General features: G+C 51.7%; 1 long non-coding RNA gene across 1 annotated transcript in view; it reads left to right on the forward strand.

Annotated features, from left to right (window-relative positions):
- The window catches only part of LOC138352303 (uncharacterized), a 289,176-nt gene that overhangs the window by 234,262 nt on the left and 30,149 nt on the right, over positions 1–24,765 (forward strand). The gene's annotated exons all lie outside the window — the stretch shown is intronic.

A 24,765-nucleotide genomic window follows, 5' to 3' on the forward strand; every position in this document is an offset into this window, starting at 1 on the left:
GAACAGAGGTAGGGATAGCCACCGGAACAGTGGTTGGGGTAGCCACCGGAACAGTGGTTGGGGTAGCCACCGGAACAGTGGTTGGGGTACCCACCGGAATAGAGGTAAGGGTAGCCACCGGAACAGTGGTAGAGGTATCCACCGGAACAGAGGCAGGGTAGCCCCTGGAACAGAGGTAAGGGTAGCCACCAGAACAGAGGTAAGGGTATCCACCAGAACAGAGGTAAGGGTTGCCACTGAAACAGTGGTAGAGGTAGCCACCTGAACGGAGGTAAGGGTAGCGACCGGAACAGAGGTTGGGGTAGCCACCGGAACAGAGGCAGGGGGTAGCCACCGCAACAGAGGTAGGGGTAGCCACCGGAACAGAGGTAGGGGTAGCCACCGGAACAGAGGTAGGGGTAGCCACCGGAACAGAGGTAGGGGTAGCCACCGGAACAGAGGTAGGGGTAGCCACTGGGAAAGCCAGCAAGATGGGGAGGCGAAACTGCAACAGCTAGAGGACAAATTGGAAAGTTTACAGAACCTCTCTCAAATATGTGAAAATGAAGTGAACAATATGGCAATTAGAAACTAGAACTAGAAAGCAAGGGGCGCATTAAATCAGAATAATGAATGATGATGACAAGGAAATACAGAAGATACAAACAATAGTAATACAGGGATTAATTAGTCAAGGAACACGTGCCTTCAAAACATAAGAGGATACAATATGAAAGACTAAGGATGGGAGAGATCATGAGATGTTTGAAAGTTAGAAGACAGCTAATGTAGTCCCAATATACAGGAAAGGGTGACAGACAAGAGGCACTGAACTACTGGCCAGTTTCCTTAACTTGTATACAATGCAAGGTGATGCAGTAGATCGTTAGGAATAGCCTCGTAGAGCATCTGGAGGGAAATAGCTTTGTAACACACTACCAGCATGGGTTCAGAGATGGTAAATCGTGCCTCGCAGGTTTAATAGAATTCTATGACCAGGCGACAAAAATTAGGCAAGAAAGAGAAGGGTGGGCAGACTGCATTTTCTTAGACTGTTAGAAAGCCTTTTACACAGTACCCCAAAAGAGGCTTTTACAGGCAGGAGTAAAAGGTGACGTGCTCCAGTGGATGAGGGAGGATCTAAGCAACAGGAAACAGAGAGTAACTGTGAGTATAGATATCAGAGCGTCAAGAAGTCACCAGCGGAGTCCCATAGGGATCTGTACATATACCCATCCTATTTCTAATATATGTAAACGATCTTCTTGAGGATATAGACTAATTCCTCATAGAGCTTGCTAATGGAAAAATAATGAGAAGAATTAAAACAGGTGAAGACAGAGACTATAGGACAACCTGTACAAACTGGAGGAATGGTCTAGAAAAAGGCTACTAGAGTTTTACTCTGGAAAGTATAAACTATTGAAATTAGGTGAAGGGAGCACAAGGTACTATCTGGGAGGTGAAATCCTGCAAGAGACAAATAGAAAGCTCTGAGGGATGATATCACACCAAACCTGTCCCCAGAAGCCCACATCAAAAGGATATCATCAGCGGCATATACTGGTTAGCAAATATAAGAACTGCTTTTAGAAACATGTGCAAGAATTTGTTCAGGACCTTGTATACCACATATGTCAGACGAATCCTGGAATAGGCAGCTTCAGCCTGGAGTCCATACCTAGTTAAACTCAAGACAAAGAGAGAAAAGATTCAGAGATATGCCTCCAGATTCGTCCCAGAACTGAGAGGAATGAGCTACGAGGAAAGGCTAAGGAAGCTAAACCTCACGTCCCTAGAAGTCAGAAACGTAAGGGAAGACATGATCAACACCAACAAAATTCTCAGTGGAATTGATAGGGTGGTCAAAGACAAACTATTTAGCACGGGTGGAACACGAACAAGGGGACACAGGTCGAAGCTGAGGACCCAAGAGTGATATGATGACAGTGATGTGGTGGAGGCTGACTCCATACACAGTTTCAAATGTAGATTTGATAGAGCCCAGTAGGCCCAGGAACCTGTTCACCAGTTGAGTGACAGTTGAGAAGAGGGACCAAAGAGCCAGAGCTAAACCTCCGCAAGCACAACTAGATGAGTACACACACACACACACACACACACACAGCCACTTTGGCCAAACGAAACCATCGACAACATCTCTTTTCATCATGACACAGCACCGAGGCAGCCGTCACCGCTGCTCCACTCACTGTCAATCACTCGTGCTTCTTCCTCGCTGCATGCCCAACCACTTGGGATGGACGGTAGAGCGACGGTCTCCTTTCATGCAGGTCGGCGTTCAATCCCCGACCCCCCCCCCCCCCAAGAGGTTGGGCACCATTCCATCCTTCAGTCCCATCCCAAATTCTTATCCTGATTCCTTTCAATGCTATATTGTCCTAATTACTTGGCATTTTCTCCTGATGGTTCTCTCTCCTAAGATCGTGGCTCAGAGGGTTGTTCCCAGGGTTGTGGCATCATGTCGTGGCTCAGAGGGTTGTTCCCAGGGTTGTGGCATCATGTCGTGGCTCAGAGGGTTGTGGGAGCGGTGAGAGCCAATTTGTGCTGCACACCGATGCAGTCACGGTCCCGAGGACGGGCCACACGTCGCGGACAAGCATTAATAAACAAAAATATTAAGATAACCAAAGAAATTGGCAGAATTTCCCAACGACTCCAGATTGCAATAGGCTGCGCTGCAGGCACCTGTCCGACCTGCACCAGGAAGTCCTTCAGACCCCTCACCAGCCGGAGAGTCTGCTGGTGCCGCAGGAATGTGCCCACGAAGGGCACACTATCCCAGAAAGTCTCCAGCTCCACGTCACCGTCGAGCAGCGATTCATCACAGCCAATCCCAGGCGGGAGGAGGTGGAGGAAGATGGCCAGCTGCCTCAGCAGGTGAAGGATGCTATATTAGTTCTTGTGCCACTCAAGAACCTGTAGCCGAAGGAGATGTAGGTGGGTATGTCTCTCCGCTTCCTGGCTTGTCATCCACACTTGCACCATCCCTACCATCACCAACCCAGTCATCAACATCAATAAATTAATGAACTTATTCATTTTCTAATTCATTTTGAATCAGAAACTTTTGAATAAATAAATTATAATACACCAAAATATAGAAACAATTATAAATACCGTGAAGGGTGAACAAATTAAAATAAAGTCAATATCACAGATGGATAAAATATAGCGAGGTTGGCAGTGTTTCATAGTTGGGTTGGACATGTTGATGCATGGCCAAAGTGCTTTGTGAAACTTGGACATGTTCACCACCTACAAAGTCAAGGAAGATTCCTATTACTGCAGAGTGAAATATCTTTATTCATAAGGATGTCTGTATCTCTTTATCTATTCACGGTTGAAGGGCAGTCGCCTGGGTCTGGGGAAAGAGACAGACATAGACTGGACAAAGTCGACCCAATTGGGCCTATGGTGAAGAGCAGGTGAAGAGCAGGGAAGGTGGTGAAGGGTTGATAAAAAAGTGATGGGTTGGAAAGGTGTTGAGGGGTAGAGAAGGTGGTGAAGTGTAGGGAAGGTGGCGAAGGGTGAGGAAGATGATTAAGGGTAGGTATTGTGAAGGGAATTATAGGTGGTGATTGGTGGGAAAGAATGTGAAGGGTAGGGAAGGTGGAGAATGGGAGGGAAAGTTTTTGAAGGGCAGAGAAGAGAGGTCGTGTAGAGATGGGAAGGTTGTGAAGGTTAGGGTAGGTGGTCATGGGTTGGGAAGGTTGTGAAGGTTAGGGTAGGTGGTCATGGGTTGGGGAGGAGTTGAATGAAAGGGAAAGCAGTGAAGCGTAGGGAAGGTTGTGAAGGGTAGGGAAGATGGTGAAGAATAAGGAAGGTGGTGAAGGGTTGATTAGGTGGTGAAGGGTAGGGAAGGTAGTGAAGGATAGAGAAGGTGGTGAAGTGTAGGGCAGGTGGTGAAGGGCAGGGAAGGTATTGAAGGGTTGATTAGGTGGTGAATGGTACGTAAGGTGGTGAAGGGTAGGGATAGTGGTGAAGGGTAGGTAATATAGTGAAGGTTAGGGAAGATGGTGAAGACTAGAAAAAGGTGGTGAAGGGTAGGCAAGGTGGTGAAGATAAGGGAAGATAGTGAAGACTACAGAAGGTGGTGAAGGGAAGGTAAGATGCTGAAGAGTAAGGAAGATGGTGAAGGGTTGATTAGGTGGTGAAGGGAAGGTAAGATGCTGAAGAGTAAGGAAGATGGTGAAGGGTTGATTAGGTGGTGAAGGGTTGATTAGGTGGGGAAGGGTTGATTAGGTGGTGAAGAGAAGGGAAGGTGGTGAAGGGTAGAGAAGGTTGTGAAGGGTGAGGTAGGTGGAGAAGGGTAGGGAAGATGGTGAAGGGTTGATTAGGTGGTGAAGGGTAGGGAAGGTGGTGAAGGGTAGAGAAGGTGGTGAAGTGTGAGGTATGTGGTGAAGGGTAGAGAAGATGGTGAAGGGTAGAGGTGGTGAAGGGTAGGAAAAATGCTGAAGGGCTGATTAGGTGGTGATGGGTAGGTAGAGGACAGAAAAGGTGGTGACGGGTAGGGTGGTAATTGGTAAGGAAGATTTTGAAAGGTAGGGAAGTTAATGAAGGGTTAGGGAAAGTGGTGGAGGGTAGGGAAGATAGTGAAGGGAAGGGAAGGGAAGGTGGTGAAAGGTAGGGAAGATGGTAAAGGGAAGGGAAGTTTGTGAAGGGAAGGGAAGGTGGTGAAAGGAAGGGAAGATGGTGAAGCGTAGGGAAGTTGGTGAAGGGAAGGGAAGGTGATGAAGGGTAGGGAAGGTTGTGATGGGTTGGGAAAGTGATGAAAGGTAGGCAAGGTGGTGAAGGTTAGGGAAGACAGTATGGAATTATGTGAAGGGTTGTTAAGGTGGTGAAGGATTGATTGGGTGGAGAACGTTAAGGATGATGCTGAAGGGTAGGGAAAATGGTGAAAGGTAGGGAAGATGGTGGAGGATAGGGAAGTTTATGAAAGGTTGATTAGGAGGTGAAGGGTATTGAAAGTTGTGAAGGGAAGGGAAGGTAGTAAGGGTAGGAAAGATGGTGAAGGGTAGCGAAGGTAGTGAAGGGTGGTGAAAGTTGTCAAGGGTATGGAAGGTGGTAAAGGAAAAGTTATGAAGGGTAGTGAAAGATATGAAGGGTATGGAAGGTGGTGAACGGACGGGTGGTGGGGATGGGTAGGGAAGGTTGTGAAGGGTTTGGAAGGTTGTGAAGGGTAGGGAAGATGGTGAAGGGTAGAGATGGTAGTGAAGTTTAAAGAAGGTGATGAAGGGTAGGGAAGATGGTGAATGGAAGGGAAGATGGCATTGGGTAGGGAAGTTAGTGAGGGGTAGGAAAGGTGGTGAAGTGTAGGGAAGGTAGTGAGGGTAGGGAATATGGTGAAGATTTGGGAAGGTGGTGAAAGATAGGGACGATAGGGAAGCGTAGGGAAGGAGGTGAAGGGTAGGGAAGGAGGTGAAGGGTAGGGAAGATGGTGAAGGGTAGGGAAGATGGTGAAGGGTTGGGAACGTGGTGAAGTGTAGGGAATGTGGTGAAGGGTAGAGAAGGTAGTGAAGGATAGAGATGGTGGTGAAAGGTTTATTAGGTGGTGAGGGGTGGGGAAGGGGGTGAAGGGTAGGGAAGTTAGTGAAAAGTAGAGAAGATTGTGAAGTGCAAGGTAAATGGTGAGGGGGTATATTAGGTGGTGAAGGGTAGGGTAAGTGGTGAAGGGTAGGAAAGGTGGTGACGGGTAAGGTGGTGAAGTGCAGGGAAGATGATGAAAGGCAGTGAAGTTAGTGATGGGTAGGGAAGCTGGTGAAAGGTTACAGAAGGTTGTTAAGGGTAGGGTAAAGGGTTGAAGGGTTGGGAAGATGTGAAGGATAGAGAATGTGGTAAAGGGTAGGGAAGGTGGTGAAGGGTTGGGAAGATGGTGAAGGATAGGGAAGGAAGTTAAGGTAAAGGTAGGTTGTGAAGGGTAGGGAACGTGGTTAAGAGTAAGGAAGGTTGTGAAAGGCAGGGAAGTTTGTGAAGGGTAGGAAAGGTGGTGAAGGATAGGGAAGTTGGTGAAGGGTAGGGAATATGGTAAATGGTAAGGAAGGTGGTGAAAGGTAGGGAATGTGGCAAAGAATAGTGAAGGGGTGAAAGGTAGTGAAGGTGGTGTAGGGTAGGGAAGGTGGTGAAGGTTAGGGAAGTTGGTGAAGAAAAGGGAATATGGAAAAGGATAGGGAAGGTGGTGAAGGGTAGGGAAGGTGAAGGGGGTGAAGGGTAGGGAATGTGGTGAAGGGTAGGGAAGGTGGTGAAGGGTAGGGAAGGTGGTGAAGGGCAGGGAATGTAGTGATGTGTTGATTAGTGGTGAAGGGTAGGGCAGCTGGTGAAGGGTAGGGAATGTGGTAAAGAGTAGTGAAGGGGGTGAAGGGAAGGTAAGATGGTGAAAAGTAAGGTGGTGAAGGGTTGATTAGGTGGTGAAGGGTAGGGTAGATCGTGAAGAATAGGGAAGATGGTGAAGGGTAGGTAATATGGTGAAGATTAGGGAAGATGGTGAAGACTAGAGAAGGTGGTGAAGAGTAGGCAAGATGGTGAAGGTTAGGGAAGATGATGAAGACTAGAGAAGGTAGTGAAGGGAAGGTAAGATGGTGAAGAGTAAGGAAGGTAGTGAAGGGTTGATTAGGTGGGGAAGGGTAGGGAAGATGGTGAAGGGTAGAGAAGGTGGTGAAGTGTAGGGCAGGTGGTGAATGGTAGGGAAGGTTGTGAAGGGTAGGGATGGCTGAGAAGGGTAGGGAAGGTGGTGACGGGTAGGGTGGTAATAGGTAGGGAAGAATTTGAAAGGTAGGGAAATTAGTGAAGGGTAGGGAAGGTGGTGAAAGGTAGGGAAGATGGTGAAGGGTAGGGAAGTTTGTGAAGGGACGGGAAGGTGGTGAAAGGAAAGGAAGGTGGTGAAGGGAAGGGAAGTTAGTTGAGGGAAGGGAAGGTGATGAAGGGTCGGGAGGGTTGGGATGGGTAAGGAAGGTGGTGAAGAGAAGGAAAGATGGTGAACAGTGTGGAATTATGTGAAGGGTTGTGAAGGTGGTGAAAGGTAGGGAAGATGGTGGAGGGTAGGGAAGTTAATGAAAGGGAAGGATTAGGAGGTGAAGGGTAGGGAAAGTGGTGAGGGGTGGGGAAGTTTGTGAAGGGTAAGGAAGGTGAGTAAGGGAAGGTAGTAAGGGTAGGGATGATTGTGATGGGTAACGAAGCTGGTGAAGGGTAGTGGAAGTTGTTAGTGGCAGGGAAGGTGGTGAAGGAAAGGGAAGGTGATGATGGGTAGGGAAGGTTGTGAAGGGTATGGAGGATGGGGATGGGTTGATTAGGTGTTGAAGGAAGGGAAGGTAGTGAAGTGTAAAGAAGGTGGGGAAGGGTAGGAAAGATGGTGAATAGAAGGGAAAGTAGTGACGGTTAGGGAGGTGAAGGATAGGGAAGATGGCATAGGGTTGTGAAGTTAGTGAAGGGTTGGGAAGATGGTGAAGGGTAGAGAAGGAGGTGAAGGGTAGTAGAGATGGTGAAGGGTAGGGAAGGCAGTTAAGGGAAAGGAAAGTGGCGAAGGGAAGTGAAGTTACTGGGAGTAGGGAAGGTGGTGACGGGTAGGGTGGTGAAGTGCAGGGAAGATGGTGAAGGGTAGTGAAGTTAGTGATTGGTAGGGAAGGTTATTGAGGATAGGGAAAGGACTGAAGGATTGGAATGTTGGTGAAGGGTAGGGAAGCTGGTGAACGGTAGGGAAGGTTGTTAAGGGTAGGGAATGTGGTGAAGGGTAGAGAAGGTGGTGAAGGGGTAGGGAAGGTGGTGAAGGGTAGGGAAGATGGTGAAGGACAGGGAAGGATGTTAAGGGAAAGGAAGGTGGTGAAGGGTAGGGAAGGTGGTGAAGGGTATGGAAGGTGGTGAAGGGTAGGGAATGTGGTTAAGAGTAAGGACAATTGTGAAGGGTAGGGAAGGTTGTGAAGGGTAGGAAAGCTGGTGAAGGATAGGGAAGTTGGTGAAGGGTAGGGAATATGGTAAAGGGTAGGGAAGGTGGTGAAGAGTAGGAAACGTGGTGAAGGGTAGGGAAGGTGGTGAAGGGAAGGGAATGTGGTAAAGGGTTTGGAAGGTGGTAAAGAGTAGGGAAGGGGGTGAAAGGCAGGGATCGAAGTGACTGTAGAGAAGGAAGGAGGTAGAGAGTAGGGAAGGTGGTGAAGGGTAAGGAAGGTTGTGAAGCGACTGGAAGGAGATGAAGGGTTGATTAGGTTGTGAAGTTTAGGAAAGATGTTGAAGGGTAGGCAAAGTGGTGAAGGTTAGGGAAGATGGGGAAGACTAGAGAAGGTGGTGAAGGGAAGGTAAGATGGTGAAGAAAAGGGAAGGTGGTGAAGGGTAGGTAACATGGTGAAGGTTAAGAAAGATAGTGAAGACTGGAGAAAGTGGTGAATAGTGGGAAAGGTGGTGAACGTTAGGGAAGATGGTGAAGACTGGAGAAGGTAGTGAAGGGAAGGTATCATGGTGAAGAGTAAGGTAGGTGGTAAAGGGTTGGTTAGGTGGTGAAGGGTAGGGAAGATGGTGAATTTTAGGGAAGATGGTGAATAGTAGAGAAGGTGGTGAAGTGTAGGGCAGGTGGTGAATGGTAGAGAAGGTGGTGAAGGTTAGGTAGGTAGGTGGTGAAGGGTAGGGAAGGTGGTGAAGGGTAGGGAAGGTGGTGAAGGTTAGGTAGGTAGGTGGTGAAGGGTAGGGAAGATGGTGAAGGGTAGGTAGGTGGTGAAGGTTAGGGAAGGTGGTGAAGGGTAGGGAAGGTGGTGAAGGGTAGGTAGGTAGGTGGTGAAGGGTAGGGAAGGTGGTGAAGGGTAGGGAAGGTGGTGAAGGTTAGGGAAGGTGGTAAAGGGTAGGGAAGGTGGTGAAGGTTAGGGAAGGTGGTGAAGGGTAGGGAACGTGGTGAAGGGTAGGGAAGGTGGTGAAGGGTAGGGAAGGTGGTGAAGGTTAGGGAAGGTGGTAAAGGGTTGGGAAGGTGGTGAAGGTTAGGGAAGGTGGTGAAGGTTAGGGAAGGTGGTAAAGGGTAGGGAAGGTGGTGAAGGTTAGGGAAGGTGGTGAAGGTTAGGGAAGGTGGTGAAGGTTAGGGAAGGTGGTGAAGGTTAGGGAAGGTGGTAAAGGGTTGGGAAGGTGGTGAAGGTTAGGGAAGGTGGTGAAGGGTAGGGAAGGTGGTGAAGGGTAGGTAGGTAGCTGGTGAAGGGTAGGGAAGGTGGTGAAGGTTAGGGAAGGTGGTAAAGGGTAGGGAAGGTGGTGAAGGGTAGGGACAAACAAGATGTAATCAGGCAAGGACAAAGTTACACAATCAAAGATGATGTGGGAAATAATTTCCCCTTTAAATGTTAAGTGAATTTGTTAATAATAAATAATTCCCAAACATTAGATATTAAACTAAATTCCTCCGAGTATTCGTGTTCCGTACACAATAATACACATTCAGTAAGAGTGTAGCAGAGCGCCGCCACATTCTCAGGTCGGGGCGGCGTCAGCTGACTCCCTCACCACCAGAGACAATTGGAAAACTGCAGTTGTTCCCGTTACGTCTCACTAATATATTAGTTTGATAAAAATTGAATAATATTTAAATAATTCAACCAGTTAATTCTCTTAATTAATTCTATTTAAAAATAATTATAATTTAGTGGCCTCAATATAACAATCTAACCTGTGATTTGGCTATTTCAATGTGTCTTTGTTAGGGAGCGAGTGCGGTCACTGAGGGTCAGAACACCAACACTTAATATGAGAAGTTATTTTTTTTATATGAAAGCATGCAAGTTAAAGACAATAAATACAATAAAACAACATAACACAGCATTACATCAAGACAAGATCATAACACAAAATAGAAAACAAGCAATCATATCAATCAAATAATGACATGAAAACTAAACATAGTATCATATGAAAACAAAACAGATAGAAGCACCGGCCGGAAGGGCCGACAAAAAGCACAACATGAAACAGAACACAAGAAAATCATAACAATTTAACATGGAAGGCAGAAAATAACACACAGGGCATAGTAACAACACAGAGCAAATACATGAACAAAAACAATAACACAGTAGGGCAAGCAAACAGCCAGAGGGACATACATCACGTCATAAAGCACATAAACAAGAAATCAGTCGACATTCTTTTCCGGAAAACAGGCCCGCGGGAATCGCACAATAAACGCTTTCCAGAGCATCCTCCGCCAAGGGTCTTGGCCATCCACCAGGGAGCCGTAACATCCGGAACCCTGGCAACAAACACCCGCAAACATGGGACCCAGATGGTAGAACTGATGAGGTGAGCGACCGCCACTCGTCCCCACATGCAGGGAATCTGGGGCCAGATTCACGAAAGCACTTACGAACGTGTACCTCTTTCCTCAATCTTTAACGGCTTTAGTTACATTTATTAAACAGTTTACAAGCATGAAAACTTCCCATTCAACTGTTGTTATTGTTATAAACAGCCTTCTGATGCTTCGGAGTTCATTAACTGTTTAATAATTGGAAACAAAGCCGCCAAAGATTGAGAAAAGATGTACAGGTTCGTAAGTGCTTGCGTAAGTGCTTTCGTGAATCTGGCCCATGCTCACCATGAAAGTTCTCCTGGCCGTCAGCCAGCATCAAGTCGGCAATCACTGACCAGTGACCCGATGGCATCACGGACGCCGGCAACACGTTCCCTGGTTTCCCAACGCACACCCTCACATGACGGCGCACAATAGGGAATCCTTCCGTAATGTCACTACCAGGCCACGCCCAGCACCAGGATCCACACCATACTTGGCAGGGGAAGCCACCACCCCCCACTGCGGAGAGTCCCCTGGCAGAGAAAGAACCGAAGGCACGTCCAAGACACTGGCTCCAGCACCAGCAGGCACATGGACCTCCGCCACGACTAACTGCGAAGACAGCGACGTATCCGGCTCCACACTGTCAACACCTGAAGACCCACAGTCACTGAAATCACCAACATCGGCCCAGGCAGAAGACGATTGCCGGGAACGTTTGGGCACCGGCCGGATATCGTCAGAGCCTGAAGCGGACCCAGACACATGGGTACCACCAGCCGGACGAACCGACGCCCGATGCAGAACGGCAGCAGCCTCTACCACAGGGGGAACTGGGAAACACACACAGCAGGAGGCCCTGCCGCCACCCAAGCACCCAACACAGCCGGGACCCGAGGCAAGGACACAGGGCCAGGCGCAGCAGCCGAAGACGACGACGCCCCACAGTGAGCACCAGGAAGGTCCACGGGAGCAACGAAGACAGTGACAGGAGCAGGGAGATCATCCAACGGCACAGCTATACCCAGAGGAGGGACAGGAACAACCGGAGGCACGTCGGGCGACGCAGGGAAAGCCGCAGCAGCTAATGGGACTGCCACCGCCTCATCCCAGGAGTCTTCCTCCAGAGGGAGCAGCGGGAAATCCTCTTCCCGGAACAAGTTGACAGGAGCAGCTGGGGCCTCAGAGCACCCGGCAGCCTGATGCCCCAACAGGTCACACTGGAAACAGGTACGGGGCTGTCAGGCATAATACATCAGCCGGACAGAAGACGATATATCTGACCGCAGGCGCATACTCAAGGTACGAATGTTCGTCCGCCTCCCAGCATACCTCCCCGAGGAGACTGTGTTCACCTGCACGCTGACACCAGCACCATACCTCCCGAAGTAACGCCGGAGGAGGTCTTAAGGGAACTCCAGGGGTGCCCCCATGGACACTGACATAAGTCAGGGCACCACTACGATCCGAAATCGCCACAGAGCTGGCATCACCCGGCAACGGCAACGTACACCCCTCGTACCGATGGAGAAAGTCCCGGTTACTCCTCCTCCCACACGAACTTGATAGGTGGGCTGTAACAAGCTCAACACCGTAGATAGCCTCCACTAGGATATGAAGCATGTCACACATCACCATCTCGATGTCCGTATATCCAACCTTACTAGTGAACTCCATGCCCACGGAGTTCACACGCACAACAGGGGGAAGATGGCCACCCATGTCAGAACCGCCACGTCAACACGTAGCCAGGCAGCAACAAAACTGGGAGGGCAGAGACGCCCACACCACCTGGCGACCAAAATGGCAAACAACCCCAACAGCCAAGAAGGGTAGGCAAGACGTCCTCACTCCATGGCTGCCAGCAGTTCATGTGAGAAGTTAGTTCGTTGATTTAATTTGGAACTAATCACTGAATAAGCGCGTGATTGTTAGATACTAATACATTGTATGAACTATTGAAGAAGTAATGCATGATGTTCAGGCAGGAGTTGTTAGTCGGGTCTTAACTACGGGTCAGTGTGAACAGTCATACTCCTTCTGACCTATGGATTCCTTAAGTCAATTAAGTCTTAATACCTTTTTACTAACCACAGTTTAGATAATCCAATATAGGCCAATATAATTCAATCCAATACATTAAAATATAGGCACTGGTGCCTATATTTTATTTAGTGCTTATTATATTTAGTGCTAATTAAAATATAAGCACTAAATATAATAGGCACTAAATATAGTAGGCAGTAAATTTAACTCTCAAATTAAATAGAACCTAAATAAGTGAGAAGGCTCTGTATGATTTGAATTTAATCAATAAATAATTAAAATACCCCCCCCCCCCCAGTGGGGTCTTGTGCAACACATTGCTATTGGTTAAAGTCCATGTTAAATATGGGAGTGTTTGTACTATGGGGGCCAGGTATTATCTGGATGTAGGGGTAATAGTAAGCATTAAGAGTTATCAATATGGGAGATCTCAAAGGCCCGGCCCCCAAATAAAACTATAAGCAGTGCTGAATACTTGGCTACACACAAGGTCAGTCTAGAGGTTGATCTAAGATCTCCTACACAGGTAGAACTCATACTCCCTTACTTCACTTACTTATTTATTAACCCCTTAACAATCCCCCATATACATTCACACCAATAACAAAAACAATAGTAACTTTACCACACTATCTTACGTTAAAAGCCTTGGTCCACTTAAGCAGGATACAAAGTTTTACACTGAACACAAGCTAGGGTAAAGTTCTACTAGGGAAACACTTGAAGCTAGAGTCAGCTTAGGGTAGGGAGACCACGTGGTTCCACTGGGACCCCCTTTAGAATAGCTAGTAATATAAACACTAAGAACACCTACTACACACAAAGTATAATACTCTGCACATAGAACACGTGTATGCCAGACAATGAAGAATGTTCACAGTATACTTAACTGGAAACAAGACTCAGAAATAAGAAACGAGGAGGAAGGGTAGGAGGATCCTGTCCACCCAACACTAGCTCAGAGAAGCAGGAGTCTCAGTCTCCTTCCCTCCAGCTGGCTCGCTGCCGGCAGACTGCTCAACTAATCGTACCGCAGCCCTATACCAAGTTTACTCAGGTTTACTTTACAAATGACTAGAAAGTATTAGTAAACATAGTTGGTGCCTGTTTTATTATTTAATAATCAACCCCAAGCTCAGTCTTTAAATGCTCTTTGAGAAACAAGAATAGTCTTACGTCTGGCAGGGAAGATACAATCAACTACAGCTCGTGATGCGTCCAACTATACTATAAGAAAGTTTAATAGCTCAATTTTGACCTCTGGTTTCCACTGAGGAACCCAGGGTCGTAACAGTCCACTTGTGATTTAAGAAAGAATAATTACCTTACCCGCATAACCCCCACAGAACAACTAAATTACCCACCCTTCACCACCTTCCCGACCCTCACAACAGTAATAATAATAATAATAGCATTATTAATATCATTAATTTAATTAATAATGATAATAATAATAATTATTATTATTCCTGAGTCCTGAGGTTTCCACTGAAGCAAAGACAGAGTTCCACGCATTACCTGCTACACTCTGGTTTAAGACGTGTGCTTGGGAGTACACTGTGTGCTGGTTCGCATCCTTCTCATAGCTCCTACCGATTTTCTCATTAATGGAAAAAATAATGATAATAATAAAGCTGAGACTTACTAGTTCTCTAGTGCAGAACAGTTTCAAAGGTAGATATGACAGCGCACAGTAGGCTCGGTATTCACCAGTTGATTGACGTTGAGAGGCAGGTCCAAAGAGCTGAAGCTCAACCCCCCAGCAAGCACAAATAGGTGAGTACAACATAGAGAGGAGGATAACATGAGAGACGAATCCCAACTCATGTTATGGTGAAGGAGTACTGCCCAACTGATGATCTAGAATAATAGGAAAATTGATATATCTTGTACAAATGGAACATGTGTACTACAGCACAAAAGCCGCCCTCACTACAAGCTTTGTAGTATCTGTAGTAAACACAGCTCACTACAAGCTGTGTTCATGTTCGTCAGTCAGCTGGGAAACCTTTAAGACAAAGCCAGATATTACTTCACAAATTACAACCAAAAAGATTTTGTTCCATTTAACCACTTGGGGTGGACGGTAGAGCGACGGTTTCGCTTCTTGCAGGTCGGCGTTCAATCCTCAACCTTCCAAGTGGTTAGGCACCATTCTTTTCCTCCGTCCCATCCCAAAGCCTTATCCTGACCCACTCCAAGTGCTAAATAGTATTAATGGCTTGGCGCTTACCCCTTATAGTTTTCGTCCTTTCCATTCCAAAGCGGGTTTGTTTGCTTCAAAATGATATCTAAATTGAGCTCTTGGGCGCCAGTATAGAGCAGTGGATGACTGTGCGTCCTCTGACATCAAAATATTTTGTTAACAGAAGCGGTCCGATTACAGACCGGTTCACTGGAGTGGGTCGAAATCACTGCCCCGGGGTACACTCGCCTCTATGGTATGTTCACAGGAGTGAGTCGATATCACTGCCCCGGGGTACACTCGCCTCTATGGTATGTTCACAGGAGTGGGTCGATATCACTGCCCCGGGGTACATTCACCTCTATGGTCTGTTCACAGGAGTGAGTCGATATCACTGCCCCGGGGTACACTCGCCTCTATGGTATGATCACAGGAGTGGGTCGATATCACTGCCCCGGGGTACACTCGCCTCTATGGTCTGTTCACAGGAGTGGGTCGATATCACTGCCCCGGGGTACACTCGCCTCTATGGTATGTTCACAGGAGTGGGTCGATATCACTGCCCCGGGGTACACTCGCCTCTATGGTATGTTCACAGGAGTGAGTCGATATCACTGCCCCGGGGTACACTCGCCTCTATGGTATGTTCACAGGAGTGGGTCGATATCACTGCCCCGGGGTACATTCACCTCTATGGTCTGTTCACAGGAGTGAGTCGATATCACTGCCCCGGGGTACACTCGCCTCTATGGTATGATCACAGGAGTGGGTCGATATCACTGCCCCGGGGTACACTCGCCTCTATGGTCTGTTCACAGGAGTGGGTCGATATCACTGCCCCGGGGTACACTCGCCTCTATGGTATGTTCACAGGAGTGGGTCGATATCACTGCCCCGGGGTACACTCGCCTCTATGGTATGTTCACAGGAGTGAGTCGATATCACTGCCCCGGGGTACATTCACCTCTATGGTCTGTTCACAGGAGTGAGTCGATATCACTGCCCCGGGGTACACTCGCCTCTATGGTATGTTCACAGGAGTGGGTCGATATCACTGCCCCGGGGTACACTCGCCTCTATGGTATGTTCACAGGAGTGAGTCGATATCACTGCCCCGGGGTACATTCACCTCTATGGTCTGTTCACAGGAGTGAGTCGATATCACTGCCCCGGGGTACACTCGCCTCTATGGTATGTTCACAGGAGTGAGTCGATATCACTGCCCCGGGGTACACTCACCTCTATGCGTACTTTCATAGAATTAATGATTGGTAACGAAAATGTGAAAGATTCCTTTACTTAAAATTTTGCAGTTAGGTGCTAGACACTGCCATCAACTCCAAGGCTCTCAAACTAACACACTAGAAGTCCCATACGGCAGACTCTGTCAGGTGCAGAGTCTGACAGAGACTCTGACTCTGTTAGACAGCGGCACATCACAGCCGACATTCTTACTGTGTTATACGGTCTACTGAAGGAGCAGATAAGATGCCCCGTCTTCTGTCCCCAAAAAAAACAAATTGTTTGTTACCTTAAATATTCGTTTTCACCAGAGAGAACTTTCAAGAAACTCGACGACCGTCTCAAGAATGTTTCCAACGACTCAAATATATTGCCCAATTGTTTTCTTCCCATGTCTGGCGCTTATGTTATTATGGACGGCAAGAATCCTGGGTTTCCTCCAGACGAGGTCCAGCTTCAATGCTGGAAAGGCTTATATATATTTTTTTATCTTCGTTTAATAGAATACAATATAAATCATATTAGACACTGTTCTGCAAAAGAGTGTTTTTTAAGACAGTGATATATAATACAGTGTCATTCAAAGAAGTGTTATGCAATACAGTGTTATGCAAGAGGAGTGTTATGTAATACAATGTCATGCAAGAGTGTTATGCAAGACAGTGTTTTGCAAAACAATGTTATATAAGACAGTATTAAGCAATACAGTGTTATGCAATATAGTATTATTCAAGACAACGTTATGCAAGCGAGTTTTATGCATGAGTGTTATGTAATAGTGTTATGTAAGACAGTGTTATGCAAGAGAATGTTATGTAAGACAGCGTTACGTCATGCCTGACTGACAGATGGAGAATGCTATCCCGAGAGACTGCTGAAGGCGGCTGAATAAGTGCTGAGATGTTGAGAGACAGAAGAGATCTTGCAGACAAGATATTAAGGGAGAGTTTAACATCTTCTTGCAACACAAGACATGAACTGGACGAGAGTTAGATGTCGTGCGGCGGACATGTGTTGCATGGTGGCTGGCAGGGAGTGTTGCACATGCTGGAGGGAAGCATGTTGCAACACCATCAAACACAAGAAAACATAACCCACAGGAAGCGGGGAAGCAACATTCGCCGGGAGCATCGAACAACAGACACGATAACATGCTCGAATTGGCTGACGAGAGTGTTAATTAAATGGTAAACAACCTAACTATAAAGCATCACTTTGCAACACGGGGCTTCACCCTCCTCCCTGCAACACGGGGCTTCACCCTCCTCCCTGCAACACGAGGCTTCACCCTCCTCCCTGCAACACGGGGCTTCACCCTCCTCCCTGCACCACGGGGCTTCACCCTTCTCCCTGCACCACGGGGCTTCACCCTCCTCCCTGCAACACGGGGTTTCACCCTCCTCCCTGCACCACGGGGCTTCACCCTCCTCCCTGCAACACGGGGCTTCACCCTCCTCCCTGCAACACGGGGCTTCACCCTCCTCCCTGCAACACGGGGCTTCACCCTCCTCCTTGCACCACGGGGCTTCACCCTTCTCCCTGCACCACGGGGCTTCACCCTAATCCCTGCAACATTGGGCTTCACCCTCCTCCCTGCACCACGGGGCTTCACCCTTCTCCCTGCAACACGGGGCTTCACCCTCCTCCCTGCAACACGGGGCTTCACCCTCCTCCCTGCAACACGGGGCTTCACCCTCCTCCCGGCACCACGGGGCTTCACCCTTCTCCCTGCACCACGGGGCTTCACCCTCCTCCCTGCAACACGGGGCTTCACCCTCCTCCCTGCACCACGGGGCTTCGCCCTCCTCCCTGCAACACGGGGCTTCACCCTCCTCCCTGCACCACGGGGCTTCACCCTTCTCCCTGCACCACGGGGCTTCACCCTTCTCCCTGCAACACGGGGCTTCACCCTCCTCCCTGCACCACGGGGCTTCACCCTCCTCCCTGCAACACGGGGCTTCACCCTCCTCCCTGCACCACGGGGCTTCACCCTTCTCCCTGCACCACGGGGCTTCACCCTCCTCCCTGCAACACGGGGCTTCACCCTCCTCCCTGCACCACGGGGCTTCACCCTTCTCCCTGCACCACGGGGCTTCACCCTCCCTGCAACACGGGGCTTCACCCTCCTCCCTGCAACACGGGGCTTCACCCTCCTCCCTGCAACACGGGGCTTCACCCTCCTCCCTGCACCACGGGGCTTCACCCTTCTCCCTGCACCACGGGGCTTCACCCTCCTCCCTGCAACACGGGGCTTCACACTCCTCCCTGCACCACGGGGCTTCACCCTCCTCCCTGCAACACGGGGCATCACCCTCCTCCCTGCAACATGGGGCTTCACCCTCCTCCCTGCAACACGAGGCTTCACCCTCCTCCCTGCAACACGGGGCTTCACCCTCCTCCCTGCAACACGGGGCTTCACTCTCCTCCCTGCACCACGGGGCTTCACCCTCCTCCCTGCAACACGGGGCTTCACCCTCCTCCCTGCAACACGGGGCTTCACCCTTCTCCCTGCACCACGGGGCTTCACCCTTCTCCCTGCACCACGGGGCTTCACCCTAATCCCTGCAACATTGGGCTTCACCCTCCTCCCTGCACCACGGGGCTTCACCCTTCTCCCTGCACCACGGGGCTTCACCCTCCTCCCTGCAACACGGGGCTTCACCCTCCTCCCTGCAACACGGGGCTTCACCCTCCTCCCTGCACCACGGGGCTTCACCCTTCTCCCTGCACCACGGGGCTTCACCCTCCTCCCTGCAACACGGGGCTTCACCCTCCCTGCACCACGGGGCTTCACCCTCCTCCCTGCAACACGGGGCTTCACCCTCCTCCCTGCACCACGGGGCTTCACCCTTCTCCCTGCACCATGGGGCTTCACCCTCCTCCCTGCAACACGGGGCTTCACCCTCCTCCCTGCACCACGGGGCTTCACCCTTCTCCCTGCACCACGGGGCTTCACCCTCCCTGCAACACGGGGCTTCACCCTCCTCCCTGCAACACGGGGCTTCACCCTCCTCCCTGCAACACGGGGCTTCACCCTCCTCCCTGCACCACGGGGCTTCACCCTTCTCCCTGCACCACGGGGCTTCACCCTCCTCCCTGCAACACGGGGCTTCACACTCCTCCCTGCACCACGGGGCTTCACCCTCCTCCCTGCAACACGGGGCTTCACCCTCCTCCCTGCAACATGGGGCTTCACCCTCCTCCCTGCAACACGAGGCTTCACCCTCCTCCCTGCAACACGGGGCTTCACCCTCCTCCCTGCAACACGGGGCTTCACCCTCCTCCCTGCAACACGGGGCTTCACCCTCCTCCCTGCAACACGAGGCTTCACCCTCCTCCCTGCACCACGGGGCTTCACCCTCCTCCCTGCAACGTGGGGCTTCACCCTCCTCCCTGCAACACGAGGCTTCACCCTCCTCCCTGCAACACGGGGCTTCACCCTCCTCCCTGCAACATGGGGCTTCACCCTCCTCCCTGCAACACGGGGCTTCACCCTCCTCCCTGCAACACGGGGCTTCACCCTCCTCCCTGCAACACGGGGCTTCACCCTCCTCCCTGCAACACATGGCTTCACCCTCCTCCCTGCAACACGGGGCTTCACCCTCCTCCCTGCAACACGGGGCTTCACCCTCCTCCCTGCAACACGGGGCTTCACCCTCCTCCCTGCAACACGAGGCTTCATCCTCCTCCCTGCAACACGGGGCTTCACCTTCCTCCCTGCAACACGGGGCTTCACCCTCCTCCCTGCACCACGGGGCTTCACCCTTCTCCCTGCACCACGGGGCTTCACCCTAATCCCTGCAACATTGGGCTTCACCCTCCTCCCTGCACCACGGGGCTTCACCCTTCTCCCTGCACCACGGGGCTTCACCCTCCTCCCTGCAACACGGGGCTTCACCCTCCTCCCTGCAACACGGGGCTTCACCCTCCTCCCTGCACCACGGGGCTTCACCCTTCTCCCTGCACCACGGGGCTTCACCCTCCTCCCTGCAACACGGGGCTTCACCCTCCCTGCACCACGGGGCTTCACCCTCCTCCCTGCAACACGGGGCTTCACCCTCCTCCCTGCACCACGGGGCTTCACCCTTCTCCCTGCACCATGGGGCTTCACCCTCCTCCCTGCAACACGGGGCTTCACCCTCCTCCCTGCACCACGGGGCTTCACCCTTCTCCCTGCACCACGGGGCTTCACCCTCCCTGCAACACGGGGCTTCACCCTCCTCCCTGCAACACGGGGCTTCACCCTCCTCCCTGCAACACGGGGCTTCACCCTCCTCCCTGCACCACGGGGCTTCACCCTTCTCCCTGCACCACGGGGCTTCACCCTCCTCCCTGCAACACGGGGCTTCACACTCCTCCCTGCACCACGGGGCTTCACCCTCCTCCCTGCAACACGGGGCTTCACCCTCCTCCCTGCAACATGGGGCTTCACCCTCCTCCCTGCAACACGAGGCTTCACCCTCCTCCCTGCAACACGGGGCTTCACCCTCCTCCCTGCAACACGGGGCTTCACCCTCCTCCCTGCAACACGGGGCTTCACCCTCCTCCCTGCAACACGAGGCTTCACCCTCCTCCCTGCACCACGGGGCTTCACCCTCCTCCCTGCAACGTGGGGCTTCACCCTCCTCCCTGCAACACGAGGCTTCACCCTCCTCCCTGCAACACGGGGCTTCACCCTCCTCCCTGCAACATGGGGCTTCACCCTCCTCCCTGCAACACGGGGCTTCACCCTCCTCCCTGCAACACGGGGCTTCACCCTCCTCCCTGCAACACGGGGCTTCACCCTCCTCCCTGCAACACATGGCTTCACCCTCCTCCCTGCAACACGGGGCTTCACCCTCCTCCCTGCAACACGGGGCTTCACCCTCCTCCCTGCAACACGGGGCTTCACCCTCCTCCCTGCAACACGAGGCTTCATCCTCCTCCCTGCAACACGGGGCTTCACCTTCCTCCCTGCAACACGGGGCTTCACCCTCCTCCCTGCACCACGGGGCTTCACCCTTCTCCCTGCACCACGGGGCTTCACCCTCCTCCCTGCAACACGGGGCTTCACCCTCCTCCCTGCAACATGGGGCTTCACCCTCCTCCCTGTAACACGGGGCTTCACCCTCCTCCCTGCAACACGGGGCTTCACCCTTCTCTCTGCACCACGGGGCTTCACCCTCCTCCCTGCAACACGGGGCTTCACCCTCCTCCCTGCAACACGGGGCTTCACCCTCCTCCCTGCAACACGGGGCTTCACCCTCCTCCCTGCACCACGGGGCTTTACCCTTCTCCCTGCATCACGGGGCTTCACCCTCATCCCTGCAACACGGGGCTTCACCCTCCTCCCTGCAACACGGGTCTTCACCTTCCTCCCTGCAACACGGGGCTTCACCCTCCTCCCTGCAACACGGGTCTTCACCCTCCTCCCTGCACCACGGGGCTTCACCCTCCTCCCTGCAACACGGGGCTTGACCCTCCTCCCTGCAACACGGGGCTTCACCCTCCTCCCTGCAACACGAGGCTTCACCCTCCTCCCTGCAACACGGGTCTTCACCTTCCTCCCTGCAACACGGGGCTTCACCCTCCTCCCTGCAACACGAGGCTTCACCCTCCTCCCTGCACCACGGGGCTTCACCCTCCTCCCTGCAACACGGGGCTTCACCCTCCTCCCTGCAACACGGGGCTTCACCCTCCTCCCTGCAACACGGGTCTTCACCTTCCTCCCTGCAACATGGGGCTTCACCCTCCTCCCTGCAGCACGGGGCTTCACCCTCCTCCCTGCAACACGGGGCTTCACCCTCCTCCCTGCAACACGGGGCTTCACCCTCCTCCCTGCAACACGGGTCTTCACCTTCCTCCCTGCAACACGGGGCTTCACCCTCCTCCCTGCAGCACGGGGCTTCACCCTCCTCCCTGCAACACGAGGCTTCACCCTCCTCCCTGCAACACGGGGCTTCACCCTCCTCCCTGCAACATGGGGCTTCACCCTCCTCCCTGCAACACGGGGCTTCACCCTCCTCCCTGCAACACGGGGCTTCACCCTCCTCCCTGCAACACGGGGCTTCACCCTCCTCCCTGCAACACATGGTTTCACCCTCCTCCCTGCAACACGGGGCTTCACCCTCCTCCCTGCAACACGGGGCTTCACCCTCCTCCCTGCAACACGGGGCTTCACCCTCCTCCCTGCAACACGAGGCTTCATCCTCCTCCCTGCAACACGGGGCTTCACCTTCCTCCCTGCAACACGGGGCTTCACCCTCCTCCCTGCACCACGGGGCTTCACCCTTCTCCCTGCACCACGGGGCTTCACCCTCCTCCCTGCAACACGGGGCTTCACCCTCCTCCCTGCAACACGGGGCTTCACCCTCCTCCCTGCAACACGGGGCTTCACCCTCCTCCCTGCAACACGGGGCTTCACCCTTCTCCCTGCACCACGGGGCTTCACCCTCCTCCCTGCAACACGGGGCTTCACCCTCCTCCCTGCAACACGGGGCTTCACCCTCCTCCCTGCAACACGGGGCTTCACCCTCCTCCCTGCACCACGGGGCTTTACCCTTCTCCCTGCATCACGGGGCTTCACCCTCATCCCTGCAACACGGGGCTTCACCCTCCTCCCTGCAACACGGGGCTTCACCCTCCTCCCTGCAACACGGGGCTTCACCCTCCTCCCTGCAACACGAGGCTTCACCCTCCTCCCTGCAACACGGGGCTTCACCCTCCTCCCTGCAACACGGGGCTTCACCATCCTCCCTGCAACACGAGGCTTCACCCTCCTCCCTGCACCACGGGGCTTCACCCTCCTCCCTGCAACACGGGGCTTCACCCTCCTCCCTACAACACGGGGCTTCACCCTCCTCCCTGCAACACGAGGCTTCACCCTCCTCCCTGCAACACGGGTCTTCACCTTCCTCCCTGCAACACGGGGCTTCACCCTCCTCCCTGCAACACGGGTCTTCACCCTCCTCCCTGCACCACGGGACTTCTCCCTCCTCCCTGCAACACGGGGCTTGACCCTCCTCCCTGCAACACGGGTCTTCACCCTCCTCCCTGCAACACGGGGCTTCACCCTCCTCCCTGCAACACGGGGCTTCACCCTCCTCCCTGCAACACGGGGCTTCACCCTCCTCCCTGCAACACGGGGCTTGACCCTCCTCCCTGCAACACGGGGCTTCACCCTCCTCCCTGCAACACGGGGCTTCACCCTCCTCCCTGCAACACGGGGCTTGACCCTCCTCCCTGCAACACGGGGCTTCACCCTCCTCCCTGCAACACGGGGCTTCACCCTCCTCCCTGCAACACGGGGCTTCACCCTCCTCCCTGCTACACGAGGCTGCACGCAGGAGGCAACAAAGATAGCAACAGACTGTCTATAACAGATAGGAACAGACTCTTGATCATGGATGGAAGGCGACTGTATAACACAGGAGGCAGCAAACAGCTTTAATAAACCAGTATGATATCTGAGAGAAGGGAACCAGCAGCTGTAGCCACAGTCCAAACCCGTCTCATTCATTCACTCCTTCACAAATACCAACCAAAACAAAACTCTTAGTGACGGTCCTTCTAGTCTGGTGGTTCCTTTGCGAGATTACCCTGAGTCGCCTCTCAAGTCAGGTGACAGGTGTAGAGCCAAGAAGGTGACAAGGTGTGGAGCCAAGAAAGTGACAGGTGTGGAGCCAAGGAAGGTGACAGGCGTGGAGCCAAGAAGGTGACAGGTGTGGAGCCAAGAAGGTGACAGGTGTAGAGCCAAGAAGGTGACAGGTGTAGAGCCAAATGAAGGTGACAGGTGTGGAGCCAAGAAGGTGACAGGTGTAGAGCCAAGAAGGTGACAGATGTGGAGCCAAGAAGGTGACAGGTGTAGAGCCAAATGAAGGTGACAGGCGTGGAGCCAAGAAGGTGACAGGTGTAGAGCCAAGAAGGTGACAGGTGTAGAGCCAAAAAGGTGACAGGTGTGGAGCCAAGAAGGTGACAGGTGTGGAGCCAAGAAGGTGACAGATGTGGAGCCAAGAAGGTGACCGGTGTAGAGCCAAATGAAGGTGACAGGTGTGGAGCCAAGAAGGTGACAGGTGTAGAGCCAAGAAGGTGACAGGTGTAGAGCCAAGAAGGTGACAGGTGTGGAGCCAAGAAGGTGACAGGTGTGGAGCCAAGGAAGGTGACAGATGTGGAGCCAAGGAAGGTGACAGGTGTGGAGCCAAAGAAGGTGACAGGTGTGGAGCCAAGGAAGGTGACAGATGTGGAGCCAAGGAAGGTGACAGGTGTGGAGCCAAAGAAGGTGACAGGTGTAGAGCCAAGGAAGGCAGGAGTTAACACCATGTGTCGACACACGCATTAAGAGCTGTGGGGAGGCCAGATTTGCCTCGCTGCCTCTGTCCACATCTGTTAACATTAAAAAAACAAATACATATTTATTTCTTGAAAGGATTTAATTTATTAAAGGATTTTATTTATTGTTATTATTAGATTATTATTATTATTATTATTATTATTATTATTATTATTACGTCAAGAGTTTGGGTTTATTTTTAAGTTTGCATACCAGAACAGCCCATTTTCAGTACAATTTTCTGAAGTAATACATGAATTTTCTATTTTCTATTATTAATCCGGCTCTAGGTATCTTTAAGCTGTATTAATCGATGAAGTGAGAGTATGTTTGGTCAACCACAAGGTATCAGCTGGGAGAAGAAATCCTTCAGGAGTCAGGACGAGAGAAAGAATTGGGGGTTGATATCACACCAGACCTGTCCTCTGAGGCCCATATCAAAAGGATAACATTAGCGGCGTATGCAAGGCTGCCAAACATAGGAACTGCCTTCAGAAACTTGTGTAAGAAATCATTCAAAATTTTGTATACATCATATGGCATACCAATACTGGAATATGCGGCTGGAGTCCACAACTAGTTAAACAAGAGAATGTAACAACTCTTGTATATATCTCAAAAAAAAAAATGAAGTTAGAACAGGTTAAGAGGTATGTCACCAGGCTAGTCCCTGAGTAGAGAGGAATGAGCTAATAGGAAAGGATACAGGAATTAAACATCATGACACAGGAAGAC

The sequence above is a fragment of the Procambarus clarkii genome, chromosome 53, assembly GCF_040958095.1.
Source record: "Procambarus clarkii isolate CNS0578487 chromosome 53, FALCON_Pclarkii_2.0, whole genome shotgun sequence".
Lineage (NCBI taxonomy): Eukaryota > Metazoa > Arthropoda > Malacostraca > Decapoda > Cambaridae > Procambarus > Procambarus clarkii.